General features: G+C 42.4%; 1 protein-coding gene across 3 annotated transcripts in view; it reads right to left on the bottom strand.

The window, feature by feature from the left end:
• The window catches only part of LOC119657496 (cerebellar degeneration-related protein 2-like), a 361935-nt gene that overhangs the window by 175583 nt on the left and 171032 nt on the right, over window positions 1-15320 (bottom strand). Inside the window, exon 1 of one of the 3 annotated variants that reach the window (XM_038064428.1) lies at window positions 11903-12176. The exons of the other annotated variants lie outside the window; for them this stretch is intronic. The gene's annotated coding sequence lies outside the window, so the exon portion shown is untranslated. Of the gene's footprint in view, window positions 1-11902; window positions 12177-15320 lie in introns of those variants that run through there. 3 annotated transcript variants of the gene reach the window in all.

Below are 15320 nucleotides of genomic sequence, written 5' to 3'. Positions count from 1 at the left end.
TATTACCTGGAGAAATCAATCGATACTGCAGAGATAGATAAGTTTAAACATTTTGCAAAAATAAAAGTCTTGGGAGAATCGAAACCCTTCCAAACTGCCTAGACTTGGACTTCGAACAATACAAATACTTGCTCAAAGAACGGTATGAAACGCAGGAATCGGCATCTATGGCATGGGCACGAAAACAGAAACAAGTCGGGAAACCAGAAGCTGGACGCTTCGGGTACGAAAGGTTTTGTGTATTTCTTATATAAAGACATTTGAGTGTGCATTTACCCCATTAGTGCGTATCAGGTAATATTACTGATACGATATCATGTGAGAGTATCCACTTTCGTGTGATATTGACATTGAATTTGCAAAGAACTGACCACTTTACCTTATTATAACTTTGTTAGTAATAGTGTGATTTCCACCAAATTTGGTAGGATCATGATCTATGATATAGAATACACTACTACAAAATTTCGTGAACTTAGGAGGGGTTTTGCAGCCAATTACTAAAAATTATAGTAATATACTATTTTTAACTTCATTTGAACAGATATCGGTATGGAAGATATTTCGGAGCCCAAGTACATATAGTGGCAGCGTCCTGATTTTTTTCACATTTTTCGATTGAGTTTCTGAGAATGGGTCCGTTGAAGAAATGATCACTTTCGGACCCCTGCACCCCCACCTTTCCAGCAAATGTTAAAATTAAGCTCGACTTCAAAAAGTACTAATCGGGACCTTTCATTTGATATCTCCTTTTTCATGTATGGGGACCTCCCCTTAAATTCGACGCAAAAGAATGTAACTCACTGTATGCGTCAGCGTTCACAGTTCCCACCTTTTCACCAAATTTGGTGTGAATCGCTACAACGGTCTCCGAGAAAAATGCATGTGACGGACAGACAGACGGACAGGGAGACTGGGTCGCACAAGATTTGCTTACGCAGACAACTTACGCATCCGCGATGGAGATTGCTATCATTAGTGAACCGTACAGAAATCTTAACGGTGGTGTATGGGTCACAGATGCGACTGGCGGAGCGGCAGTATGGGCGTGCGATCATCAAGTCATATAATATAGCATGGATCAGGCGGCTAGTGCCTTTGTGTGGGCAAAATTGAGCGGTATATTCGTATACTGAGTATGAAGACCTATTAGACGATCTTATTCACGACGCAAGGGGACGAGGTCCAAAGGTGATAGCCGGTGACTTTAATGCATGGGCCATCGAGTGGGGCAGCAAAGATATTAACGCCAGGGGGCGGTGCTTATTAGAAACATTCGCCCAGTTGGATGTAGTTCTTGCGATCATCTTTTGTAGCCTTATAACTGACATATTGTTCAAACATAGCCGTAATCTTGGAACGTGGGGAGAACATTTCGGAGCTCTAATCGGGAAAGAGCCATCCCTGGGTCCTTCTTTAGTGACCGCGTCAAAACCCTTAGTCATTGAGAAACAATGCGCGGCGTTTGTGCTTCCGTTTCGAATGTCCTCCATTAATTCTGAAAAGGCTTCGGCGATGTTTTTATCTGGAGTGTTCTGTATAAAAAGAGCATTCCGAAAGAACAAATAGCGAAGATCAGAATGACATAAGACAACACAAGTTGTCACCTGCTCAAAAGTCATCAGCAAAAGTCAAAGCAAAGTGTCCTCATTACCATATTTCTGGCGTTCTTCATGCTGTCATGGCTAGAAAGCGAGGGAGAACCCTCCCCCTGCATGATAGTATCAATCTTTAAACAATTTGACAACGTCAATCACATGCCTGTTTGCGTTTCACCACCATTGCGGAAGAAAAATCAAACTGAAAATTAAACCAACTCCTCTTTCTGTCTACAATCATGAGCATAGCATTAGGGGCCGCCGTACTGCCACCTGAAAGTAACCCAACTATTATGCGTAACTTATTTTAACCTGTAACAATATCGAAAGAAAAATTACATCGGCAGACGGGTCCAAGATTAATCACAAGTCAAACCAAAAGAAAGAACAAAAATTTAATTTGTAGGTATGCTATACAGTGGAAAACAATAGAGTGAAAGGAAAATGAGTGTCCTTAGGAGCGGGAGTGGATGGTTGAGGCAGTTTATCAAAAACCATGAACGGTAGAAGCACTGTCTGTGCCTTTGAACGGTATTGCAATCCTCAACAGATACCTATGAAATGCACGCTGATTTAGCACCTACAACCCTACTAACAAACCCTACTCTCTCCTCCTCACACTTGAGACAATACAAAGAAGCAGGTGAAGGGCAAGCACTCTGTACCATAAAACAGATATAAGCCAAATGGAGATTGGATTGGAAGCTATCCAACAGGGTGACAATATATTGCCACAGAACTCGAAATTATTCCTCAGACCAATTGGAGGGTACAACGACGACTACGGCAAAAAAAAGACTACCAAATTTGAACCTAGAATGTAATCTTCCTGTTCAGAACTGGCATTCTTAGAGTGAACAATTTGAAACATACAGGATATGTAGATGATGATGATTGATGATGTAGGAAACGGAATTAGGCAGTGAGGTATATGACACCAATAGATCAGATTTTTTTTCTCCGGCAAGCGATGAAAAAACTGTTGGAACATGGCCATCAGTTGCAACATCTTTTCATCGACTTTAAAATCGTCTATGACAGCATAGCTAGGGTAAAACTGTACACGGCCATGAGAGAATTCGGTATCCCGACAAAATTGATAAGACTGACTCTGACCAATGTGCGAGGCAGGATAGAAGCAGCAGGATCACTCTCGAAACCATTCAACATCACAACGGTCTACCACAAGGGAATGCCCTATCATGCGTCCTCTTTAACCTGGCCCTGGAGAAAGTGATTCGCGATGCAGATGTAAATGTGATGATATTGACATCACGGGACAACCCGAGATGTACAAACTACATTCATCCAGATAGAGCAGGCGGTGCGAGATTTCGGGCTGCACATTAATGACGACAAGACGAAGTACATAGTGGCAACGTCAGTGCCAAAAACCAAAGAACGAACAACATCGAATTGCACTGGCCAAATAAAAACAATAAAGATAGAAGACTTGAGACTTGAGACTTTGAGACTGTTGAAAATGTCTCCTATCTAGGGTCGAAAATCAGGCCAGGACGCTAGACAACTTTTTGGGATACCGAATTGGTGCACCTCGGCGCAAAACCCGGGTGTCTGGAGTTCCTTGTTAAGGTAGACCTAGACCGGATACCGATTGTTACGCCGTTGATGATGATGATGAGGTATTTGACTCTCGAAATCACACTATCTTTAATAAATGCGAAAAAAACTCTGAAACGCGAAAACAAGACTTAACTTTGATCGACCACAAGAATTTTTTAGAATCCACCGTAGAACGATGCGAAGAATTAAGACGTGCCGCTGATAAGATTTGTAGAAGGAAGAACCACGAGCATATAAATCAGAAAATCTGCAAATTCGATGATAACTTTAAGAGACATAATTCGCTTATGATTTAACGGAAAAAACAGCATTAGGATTTTAGCCCAGAACCACATTGTGTAGGGAGGCAGCGAGCAACCTTCCTGGAGAGATGAAGCAGATAAAAAATCGATGGGCCCAATATCGCGAGAAGTTATTCAATACCACAACACAAGTATTGTATAGCCATCCCACCACACGCGATGGCAGGATTTCAACGTGCAAAGTCAACGATTGGTCAAATATTTTTCACAATGCAGATATTGATCCTGAGAAAAAAAACGATCAAATTTTCGTTGACTTTAAACAGGTCTCAAATATGGTTTCAAAAATTACTGCTTTCGGCCTCGACTCTTCAAGGGAATACTAGGCTCAGTCTTCGTAGACGGGGGACGACAATCCAAAGGCCGCCTTTCGTAGTAAATCCGAAGGCTCTAATTGGCAGCCCGCGTAGAACGTATGGACGACGGGAGAATTCCCAGGTACTTACTCGAAGGCAAGGGAGAAGGTAACCGACTACCCAGAGAACCCTGCAACAGATGGGAGGACTCAGTGGACAAGCTCATGAACATGCTACTCGATTTCCGAAATTGACTGAGAATACTAAAGACGAAGACTTGGGAAGACCGTCAATTTTATAGAGAATAATTGAATTCAAGCCGGAGGTATGAGCACTCTTAGTGGGATTTATTTTTATCATTTGACGTGAGATTGTGTGTGGACATTCGACAAGAAATAACCCTCATCGGCCCCTGATTTGACTTTGATTCTGACTGGGATTCTCCCTTCTAAGTGCAAGGAATGGATCCATTTCAGCAATCGTCTTTAGCACACAAAAATCAAATTGAATCTTGAACGAAGTCGAGTTTTCTCATGGTGAAGTCTCCATGAACCAATCCCCTTTTTGTTAAAAGATATTAATCCGGTCATTTTGATATTCACCTATTAAAAAATAATTCAGTGACTGACACCAGATTTTGGCACCTCAAAATTAATAGCTCTTTTTCCAAGGATGTAAGTGAATTCCTGGTATGACCAGAATCTTTGAGTCAAGAGCAATTTAGTCTCTTATTACCTTCCGAAGGTGTCAAGCCGATCGGGAACCAAAAGGAATAATGAATGAATCCAGTTGACCATGACAGTGTGCTATTACCAGAAATTAGGAGCGAGGGTCGTAGCGCTTTTAAGACGCTCAAGAATTGAGTAGGATTCAACTCTGGGCACACGATATCTGTGGAGAGTGAAGTTAGCTCAAATATGGTATTAACATGAATGTTGGCTTATAGATCCATAAAGTAATGATATGAATCCGATATATATATGTTCATCATCTCTACATACCATTCCACAAACTTCTTATTGTGTAGCCCAAAGAAGGTGGGCAGATTGGTATGGTTTATCCTAAACTGCTAATACCTTCAAAAAATAAAATGGTCGTTGGATGCAACCAATAACAGTTCAATAGCTAGAAGAATAGGGAGCACAGAAAACTATCTGAATATAGAACAGAATAGCAAAATCATTTCTGTATTGTACTATGACTGTAAACCAATGTCACAATATTCATATATCATTACTCTAATCTATGACTTCCACGGATCAGCAGTCATAAATCATCAAAGACGACAAAATATCCAAAACACGATATCATTCATCTTGAATCAATCACTGCCAATATAAATAACATAAAGGTCTCGCAAATCCGTTGAGGTCGTAACTGCAAACACCTCGAACTTTAATTCGCCATATTTCCTGCACTTCAGGTCTGAAAAAATGAAGTCATCCACCTTTTAGTATGCCTGACGGTCCCACCTATCATCTGTACATATTTGCTTTGCAATTTTGAAATTTATGCACATATTTAACACTAGCCCAAAACAGCTTGTGCGTATTATGCAAATCATAGACAAATATGACTGACAAACTCGAAAATAAATTGTCAAGACCTGCTTCAAATGTTAGCAGGTAGAACGGTAATTGATTTTAGCCGGGGATTAGACCTCACCTGACTTTTTTCGGTTTGATGAATGCAGAGAAGTTGTGGATTATGCAAGCCTGCCAGCCTGCTTTGCTGCCCGGTGGCAATTGAAGAGGTGAATCGCCCTCGACCTTTCAAAGGCAATTTGCACGCTTCATCGGCCTTTTTGAACGCCATTCTTCGAAGACCTGTCCGATTTCTGGCTCAAGAAATTCATTGTAGCCCAGGATGAAAGCAATTCGAAACCAGAACCTTGGAAAATTCTAATATTTGTAACAAATTGACGCGGGTTTCCTCCTTCCTCATTACCCTACAAATATTAAGTTACCAAAAAAGTAATCTATGTGTTTGTCTTTGAATGCTTCCCCACTATGTATTTCGAATACTTCCATAGAACGTTTGAAAATTTCACACCTTCTTCATAATCAAACTACAATTCTTTATCGATTCAGGTTGCCACCCAGTCATATGCATTCCAAAGAACGGCGTGACCATTCTAAATTTCTTTGATGACTACTTGGCTCCATACACATTGCCCTCGAACTAAAAATACAACAAACGAGCACAGAAGAACCTTTTCGAATAAAAGATACTTTACTTATTGTTGTGCGTATAGAGAACATACCGCTGTACACGCTGTGCTAGTTACACAATGAAACTAAATATTTAAAGCTAATTGGAATGCCGGCCACAGCAGCGTTTCTAGCCATCCATCGAATGGATGATACCAGGGTCGTTATTGGTCATAAATGATACTTTTTCGTTTATGAGATCTATTTTAAGAAAAGCCAACAATAACTAGTAATTGTACAGTTAGCAACTCTGGGCGGCTAACTTTCAAGCTCAAAAACGCCATTTAGTATTCGACCTTTGATGAATTCTAACGTCCTTATCGCAGGGCGAACTAGTGTTATTAATAGTGTAAGATTTTAGGTATATTTGGGTTTAATAATTTTGTATTTAATGAAAAATTCAAAGGGAAATCTATACAACCAAACAACATTAAAGAATGAGACTCTCATTCTTAAAAGAAAGGATAAGTACACTGCCTTCGAAACTGTGAGGCATTATTGGAAGAATTAGGGATTTTAGAACAAGTTTCAGAAAAACAAGAAGTGACACGAAGGACTAAAAACGAGACTCTTTCAAGGTCGAATCCAATATTACATGGCTAAAATCTACTCTTTATTAATTTCATTCCAGCAACCAGCTATTCTCTATTTCTAAAGAAAGACGCAAGGTGGGAAAAGCTGGTTGTCGAAATATTTGCTATGCAACAACAAATTTTACTCAGGAACGGAAAAGTCTTCTTGAATTCTATTCAAAGCATGGTTGCCATTCAACCCTTGGTGAGGCATAGTGTGTCAACCACACCTACATGCCATCACTCGCGGTTCGCTGAAATGCGCTTCAACATCTTGCAGAACTTCTCGAGATGCCCGCAATTCTCACCTACTCTTCGGGCGACCCAATCGTTGGTCATCTTGGGCGAGTGGCTTCCGCTGCATAGCGTGTGTGTCTGTTTGAGTGTGTGGTGGGGGAGAAGCTACAGCTACTGAGCACTCAGGCCGTGTTGGCCCATTGTACTCGCCATCACCTTCTAACGGAATATTCCGGATTCGTTGACGTATCGCAGGATTTCCGTTAGTGGATATGATGCTACCCGTCGCAATTGGAGAACGTCGGCACCAAAGATCTGATGTCTGATGCGTCCATAGGCGGGACATTCACATAGGAAATGCTCCGTGGATTCCACTTCCTCATTACAGAAGGGACACTTATCATCTTGAGTAATTCCTATTCTGAACATATGCCCAGCTAGTGAATTATGGCCTGTCAGAATGCCCACAATACACTTGCAAGTCCTCCTGCTTTTCGACAGGATAAACTTTGCGGTACGCATGTTCGGTTCTGACAGGAAAAGTTTGGTGTGTCGAGCAGCATTTAGGCTCTGCCACCTGTCATTATGGCAAGCTTGTTCCCAGTTTTTGAAAACAGGCTTAGCCAATGCTACCGATACTCCAATTGCTGGCTCCGGTCCCGACATAGGGGAGATTAACCCCTCTTTCGCTAAAGCATTCGAGATTTCATTTCCCTCTACGCCACAGTGACCAGGTACCCAGAATAGTTCCACCGTATTGCATCTAGAGACAGAGTTCAAATGGTTTCTGCATTCCTGAACGATTTTCGAGTTGATCAAAGGACTACTCAGCGCCCTCAATGCAGCTTGGCTATCACTGCAGATTGCGATGCGCCTGCCCTTCAATCGCTCTTCAATCACCCAGTTTGCCACTCTTAGGATCGCATAAACTTCGGCTCGAAAAATCGTTGCATATTGTCCCAAAGGAAAAGCCCACTTCTCGTTTTTATTCGAGAAGTAGCCTCCGGCTCCAGAACCCTCTTCTATTTTTGAGCCATCGGTGCAGAAGACTTCCGTATATCCCGCCACGCATTCCTCTGGGACTTCCCAGTTCTCCCTACGCTTGAGGGTAACTTCATATCTTCTACCAAATAGATGTATGGGGACACGAGAATCGGAAGGCATTGTAAGAACTGGATTCAGTTCTCCCAGTAACTCTTCCAAAACTCTGCGCTTCCCAATTCCATTGTTTCCCCATAGATCTAATCGAATTAGTCTATGGGCTGCTCTCATTGCAGTGCTTTGAAGAAATATATCCAGGGCTGGAAATTGAGCAGTGCATTCAGAGCTGCGCCGGATGTCGTGCTCATGGCACCAGTGATAGCCAGACACACAGTTCTTTGCAGTGCGGCTAGTTTACGGTGAAAACCTTTTTGTCTCACCTTAACCCACCACACTACGGATGCATATACGAACATGGGCCTAATGATGGAAACGTATAATATATCCACATTACCACATTAGGCCTGAGTCCCCATGTCGAGACAAAGGCCCGTCTGCACAGCCCATAAGCTGTGAGAGCTCATTTCATCTTTACGTCTACATGTTTGTTCCAAAAAAGTTTTTTATTTAGAATGACTCCCAGATATTTCACTTCTTCGGAGAGTTAAAGGCTAGTACCCCTCATCTCAGGGAGGCAAAGTCCATCCAGTTTCCTCCTTTTTGTGAATAATACCATTGTGGTTTTATTTGGATTAACTGAAAGACCATGTCTGAGGCACCAACTGTCTATCAAATCAACGGCACGTTGTTATTCCTACACACCGTCCCAAGATCCCGACCAACAGCAAGCACAGCCACGTCATCAGCATAAGCTTGAGCGTGTATTGGCAAATTTTGCAGTTCGCATAGTAGTGAGTCGATCAGCATACTCCACAGAAGTAGCGACAGTACACCTCCTTGGGGCAGCCCTTCGTTGCTTTTGCAGTCAGATAGCGATCTACACCCACCTCAGCATACAGCAATTTCTGCGTTAGCATAGCATGGATCCCGTTAATTAAAGCATCATCAACACCATGCGCTCTGGCGGCATCTATTTGGTGCTTCCGAGTAACAGTAGGATTGTGTCCATGTACTACTCCATATGCAGGAACACAAAAAAAAAGATTAGTACAGAGTAGCATCAATTCGATCCTAGTGTTGAGATAACTGCATTTCTAGATTGTAGACTAGGCAGCGAAAGCAGATTTAACGTTGCTAATGCGTCGAGCGACATCGAGTTCAGTGTCACCGTTGGCAGAAACCCTGCTAGGTATACAAAATGATCGATACTTTCGATGGTCTGCTCAGAAAAAAACAGATAGGGACTGTGATGACCCGGCAGACTGAAAAGCTTGACTTTGTTAGTGTTTATTTTCAGGCCGACTTTACTTGCCTCACTTTCCAAATCCCAAGCCATTTGGTCAAGATCTATGACCCAATGAGAGGACAAACCTCCGGACGAGGCAGCATCAAGAACATCACCAATATCAAGAAGAAATAACACCGGCCGTCTAAGATTTTACCTCGATGCAGCACGTTATATTTTGTCCTATTTTCCTGCATGCAGTTGCGTAGAGCACTCCAGAGACACTTCCTGTTCACGGTTCCAAAATGATCCGTAGGTTGTTGATGTGGTCAGTACAGGAGGATCAAGAGCGGAAACCAGCCTGCTCTCTCAGGACTTTAGTTAGGATATTTTAGCTATTCTTTGCAACGGCAGGGAGCACGCGTTTATCCCTCCAACTGTTGCATTCAAGACGGGTGTAGTAGAAGTAGCAGACGAGTGAATTTGAGGACAGACGTTGAATCCATCAGCTTTCTCCTTTTGAGTGCATTGATGGCAGAGAAGATTTATTTTCTGCTTGGAGGACCAGTCCGTATTCGCATGCTACGGTGGCTAGCCATTCACAAGAGGGTTAAGAACCGTGATGTTCTTTCCATGAGGAATTAACTGTTAACGCTCTCACAAGACCATCGAAACGTTTGCGGCCACATGCAAGTTCTTTCATAATGAAGTATACACTTCGGAAATCATTGTTTTTTGCGGTATTTTCAGTTTCCGGAATAGCGCAATATCAAATTCCCATTAATCACGGTGCGCACTACATTGAACTTTCCGAGATTTTGCTCGGTATTGGAGTGCGATCCCGTCACGCCCGCTATAACTAGCAGCGGTCAATAGAGCCTTCAGTCCTTTCCTTCCTTCTTTCTTATGTCGCCCTTTGGGACGTAGTCCACGTCTTGCGCAGCGCCCAGGAAAGGAGCATTTATGATAACGGTCCAATGCACCAGACGAGATCTTTAGTGTAACCGCCGTCCCATCAACAAGACAGTTTTCATAGCGTCGAGCGGCAGCTGTGATTATATAAGCCGTCGGTGTTGAACTTGAGGGGTGACAGCTCTCCAATTCTACGAGAAGTGTTGGAAGCAAAAAGTAAGCCATCATCAGATGGTGATTCCTTTCGAGGCCCATGTCAGTGCCTCTCTTATTACGCACATCCAGGAAAAAACTCTAAATCTACTGCTGATCGCAAAGTTGTCAATCTAATTGATCTTACAATGTCGGTCAGATGAACGACAACTAACATTATGGCAGACTCTGTGCTTAAAATATGCGCCACCATTGGCGATGGAAGCTGTAGAAATCCACAAACCCCGCCAAGCCGTGCTCCCCCATCACTTGCCCAAGCATGTTCTTGTCAGAGTCCACTTTGACATTCAGATTAGCCATCATGATTACAATATCGCCTTCGGGAAGCCGCGCGCGTGGACCCGTAAAACTCCAGACCCGAGTAAAGGAGGATCCACGACCGATCACATCCTCGCTCAATCTTTCTCCTGACTCCCACGCTACCTTGGTATCCTCCTACTGTAAGGGCAAAATACTCTTAAGTCAACGCTAATGCCATTTTATCATTACAAGACAGTGAACCGATTTTCTTTTGCATAAAACCTCAAAAATTGAGAGGAAGTGATCAATGCACTGCCGGAATCGATCGCCCAAAACTCCAACATAGCTTGGAAGATGTATGATGTATACCAGTAATTTGTGAATAAAAAAGATGTTAAAAGTTTATACCAGTCACAAAGGCCGCTAATCCAGTAATATGGGTATATACTAGTGGGTTTACAAATATTTGCAGGATGTAGGTCAGAAGTAAAAGAGGGAATGAAGGAAAGATGAAAAGACAGAAGGAAAGAAGACCTTATCACTTTGGTTCCTTGGTTGCTAACGTAAAAAAGCAAATATATCAAGGTTTGTTCGAAATAAACAACAATATTGGAAGCTTACTCATTTTATCTTCTTTAACTTCCCATTTTAGCTTTATTGTTCCTCATATTCCAATACTGGTTTTATAAGCCGCATTACCAATGCCGAAAAAAACTACCCAAAGCCATGGAAAATGTCGGAATCCTCGCGTTATTTTTGGATGGTAGGTGACGGCTCTCGCGATCTTTTAAACACCAGCATCCTAGTCATTACAATACCCAAAATATTCAGATATGTAAAATTAGGAGAACCGGTCCCTGACTTAACTCCCCTTATGGAATCTGACATCATTTTGAATGACTTTGGGCTGAGTAATGCACATCTGAATTCATTCCTATAAGCAAAAATCTCCATAGCATTTCCTTAGTCTCCAATTCATTGTCACGCTAGCCGACTCAAGTCACACTTGTGATCACTCGGAGCGCTTAACTGATACAAAAAGTATCTGAAACCCGACAAGCTCCCATATGGGCATGTTTACATGTGATGGATGCAAAGCGATATAACATGTATTATAGTATTAGCATTGTTATTGTACGGGGCAACCGAAGCCTCGACCTTATTTCCTCATCAATTAACAGAAGTTGTCCGCTCGGCCGGTTCAAAGACGGTTGCCAACACTGCGAGTGCGTCAATTCGAATTGTAAATAATTAAGACACGAATGACACTCAGCAATTCAAATGGCAATTTGCACGCTGATAGTGGTATTTGCACTGGGATTGCAACTGAAATTCTTTTAGATAAACTAATTTCCAAATATTGATAAGCCTCGAGAACGCACTAACACAGTTTAGGTGCGGAAGTAACTAACCCATTAGACATTCTCTCTCTGTATAGCTCGAAATCTCGGATAATCCCAGATGTATCTTAGAAGTTACATCCAACTATTTTTAACGCGTAGCAGTATGCATGTCCTGCAATCACCTGTATCACTCCACTCACGCACTTCGAACGCTCATTCACGGAAGTTTACCGCCCCCGACACTCACTGGATTCCACTTAATGGTCAATCGGTACGAGAATTCACCGCGGACTGTTTCCTTCGTTTCTTAAGGTGTTTAGCGACGTAAGTTATAAAATATAAAAATATACTCAAGAAACAACAAACTCGAAGTTTGTTCTTCGCACGGAACCCTCTCCCCGTGGCGGTGGGCTGACGGGGCTGAGAGTCACATGTGTTGTATTTGTTTCATGTGGACAGCTGATATCATTCATAACATGTTAAGCCAAAGCGCCAATAAAAAGTATATGTAGTATACAAAGTTTAAAAAAAATTAAGTAATACAGCGTATAAAGAGACGAGACAGTGCTGCGAGTGAGTATGGTTACAAGTGGAAACTTAGGTGTATACAATATCTGAGTAATAGTTGCAGTCATCGATAGTAGCAGAACTGCAGCAGCAGCAGAAACCACTGAGATCATCCGAAGTAGGTGGCATTTTCCGAGCACTAATCCAAAGAAGCCTAGGAATCATCTTAGAATCTCTTCTGAGGGTGGTAAGGGGGAGCATAGCCCTGGGATATATACCAAGGGCATGGACACGGGCAAAAGTGGTCTTTATTCCGAAAGCGGATAAAAAAGATCCTTTTCACCCTAAATCTTTCAGACCGCATAGCATTGTTCGTACTGAAAACGGTGGAGAAATAAAAGAAATCGCACTGTGTGCGTTTTCGGATATCGAAGGATCATTCGACAGCACATCGCACACAGAAATACAAAATGCCCTGAGCCGCAAGGAATGGGAAACACCCTGGCTTTCTGAATGGGCAAAATGCTAGAAAGTAGGCAAATATAAATAGCGACAGGTACAAATTCTATTATCATGAAAACTACTCAAGGTTGCCCACAGGGCGGGGTACTATCGCCGCTTATATGGAGTATGGTAGTGGACGAACTCCTAGACATCCTAACAAATACTGGAATACAAGTCCAGAATTACGCGGACGACATTGTTTTAATCGGTATAGGTAAATATGAGGATATCCTATATGATAGAATCCAAACTGGACTAAGGGTTACTAGTGTCTGGTGCAAGAAGGTAGAACTGCGAATCAATCCAGCCAAAACCACCATAGTACCATTCACTTGGAGACGCAAGCTTGATCACTACCTGCAGATTCTGGGACAGTATCCGGCACTTGCGCAAAGTAGATCGAGGCATCTGGGAAAACACTTAATACCAGATGCAAAGTTAAAAGATCTGGAAGTAGGGAATATTCTAAAATTCCTAACGGTTATATGCTTGCTTGAGATACTATGATTAGTAGGTACACTGTAACTAGCAAAATGGGCACAATAATTTTTTAAGGACGCGGTGCGACTTTCCCTTAATAAATGCCTGATTGACAAAACCATAGAAAAGGTCATATAAATACGTGAATTATCAGCTGTTACACTATCGGCCAAGCGTTAAAATCTAGACGAATTTCAAGCCATCAACAAATTAAGGATGCCCATACAGTAGTCTTACTAAATGACCTACTAGTGGGGCATACGGGTACTTTCAATTACTATCAAAATGTCAGCGATTGGACATGATCGTGTTCCTTTGAAAGCGGAACGTAAGAATTAATTAATTTTTTCAAATTTTTAAGCATATCGTCTTCCTATAAATTTCGTTTTGAAAACTCCCCGAAACAGATCACACAGCAAAAGTCTACCTCTATTGTGAGACTGACAAAAGCCTATGGTAGTATTCAAACGGTCATAATACGGTTTATAATGGAGGCAACGCTGAAACTATTGACGACAGGAAAAGTTCCGGTAATTTTCATACGTGGAGGCAGCAGAGAGAATCACGCAAAGGACCGAAATCTATTAGAGCTTTTTGCACAGTCAAATACACAATAGGCATGGAGAACGATAGTAATCTAAGCACCTTTCGAAAAGGGGGGTCTTCTTCAACATTGGTCAGCCCTGCACTGGTGCCTTGTATGTCTTGCCACGTTGGCGAGGACTACACCCACAGTGGTCACGAAGAGCAAGCTTAGATGGAAGTTAGGTTAGACCAAACTACTAAGTCTGGCGGCCCTATGCAAAAGGCTGTCCACATGATACAATACATCTCCAAGGCAAATGTCGTATTCCCCAATAGAAGACCCAACTACTGGTGGAATATTAAACTGGCCGGCCTTCAATCAGCATGCCACCGAGCTAGGTGAATGACTCAGAGAGCGGAAGGTGGGATCAATCAGCTGCAAAAAAAAAAACATTAATATAAGGAAGTCCGGGAAAATCTGAAGCTGGCCATCCAGCGGAACAAAAGAGCCATGCAGCGGAACAAGGAGCTCTGCTCGGAGGCCGATGTATACCCGTAGGAGAGCACCCATAATGTTATGATGGGACTATTCAGAGGTCTTTCATCTAGGCAGATCACATACCATATCCTCCTGTTGAAAATCATCCAGGGGTGATTCCCCCAGCAAGAGAGGGGCGCTAATACCTTTCAGAGATCTCTGAATGGGACCACGATTCCGGCAATAACCACCGACGAGCCATTCGGGATCTGCAACAGAATAGGTGACAACAAAGCTCCGGGCTTGGGCCGAATATTGAATAGGGGCAAAAAATGCAATTCACGGAAAAGTTAGTACTAGAAAATATTGCATGGTAGTAACCCTGGACATGAAAAAAATCCATTCAATTCGGTCAATTGAGCTGTATACAAAAAGTCCGGGCAACGATTGGTGTTCCGCGGCATACTTGCAGATTCCTTGTATCCTAGCCCTATTTTCCTGTATATAGTCCCCATTTGAGGAACAGCGCTGCATGTTTCATTAAGAGCACATAAACTGACTGCGGTCTACGAAAGAACAGCCCTTGCAATATATACTCTCTTCCGGACGGTCTCAAATGACGCTGCTTTCGTCACCTCAGGAATATGCCGATTGACGTCCTGGCATACGAGATGGTGAATATATATAATGTCAAGCCTATCTCTCCTTTATCAGAAGCGAAAAAAATCGAAAGGGAGAGATCTATAGCAAGATGACAACAGCGATAAAACCACTTGAAAATCGTCGTTGGACACACAGGGTGATCCTTACCATTAAGGAATGACTGGAGAGAAAGAATGGGGAGGTGGATTATAATTTACCCCAGTTTCTCACCGACTGTCGAGGATCGTCAATACCTGTATAGGTTTTAACTGGACATCTCCCCTGATTGTCTAAACTACGCACGTATTGTTCCAATGCCCCAGGTTCGTGGAAGAAAGGGGGAACTTAGAA

The sequence above is a fragment of the Hermetia illucens genome, chromosome 5, assembly GCF_905115235.1.
Source record: "Hermetia illucens chromosome 5, iHerIll2.2.curated.20191125, whole genome shotgun sequence".
NCBI lineage: Eukaryota > Metazoa > Arthropoda > Insecta > Diptera > Stratiomyidae > Hermetia > Hermetia illucens.
The sequence above is the reverse complement of the archived record's forward strand: the minus strand, read 5'-3'. Positions and strand labels throughout refer to the sequence as shown.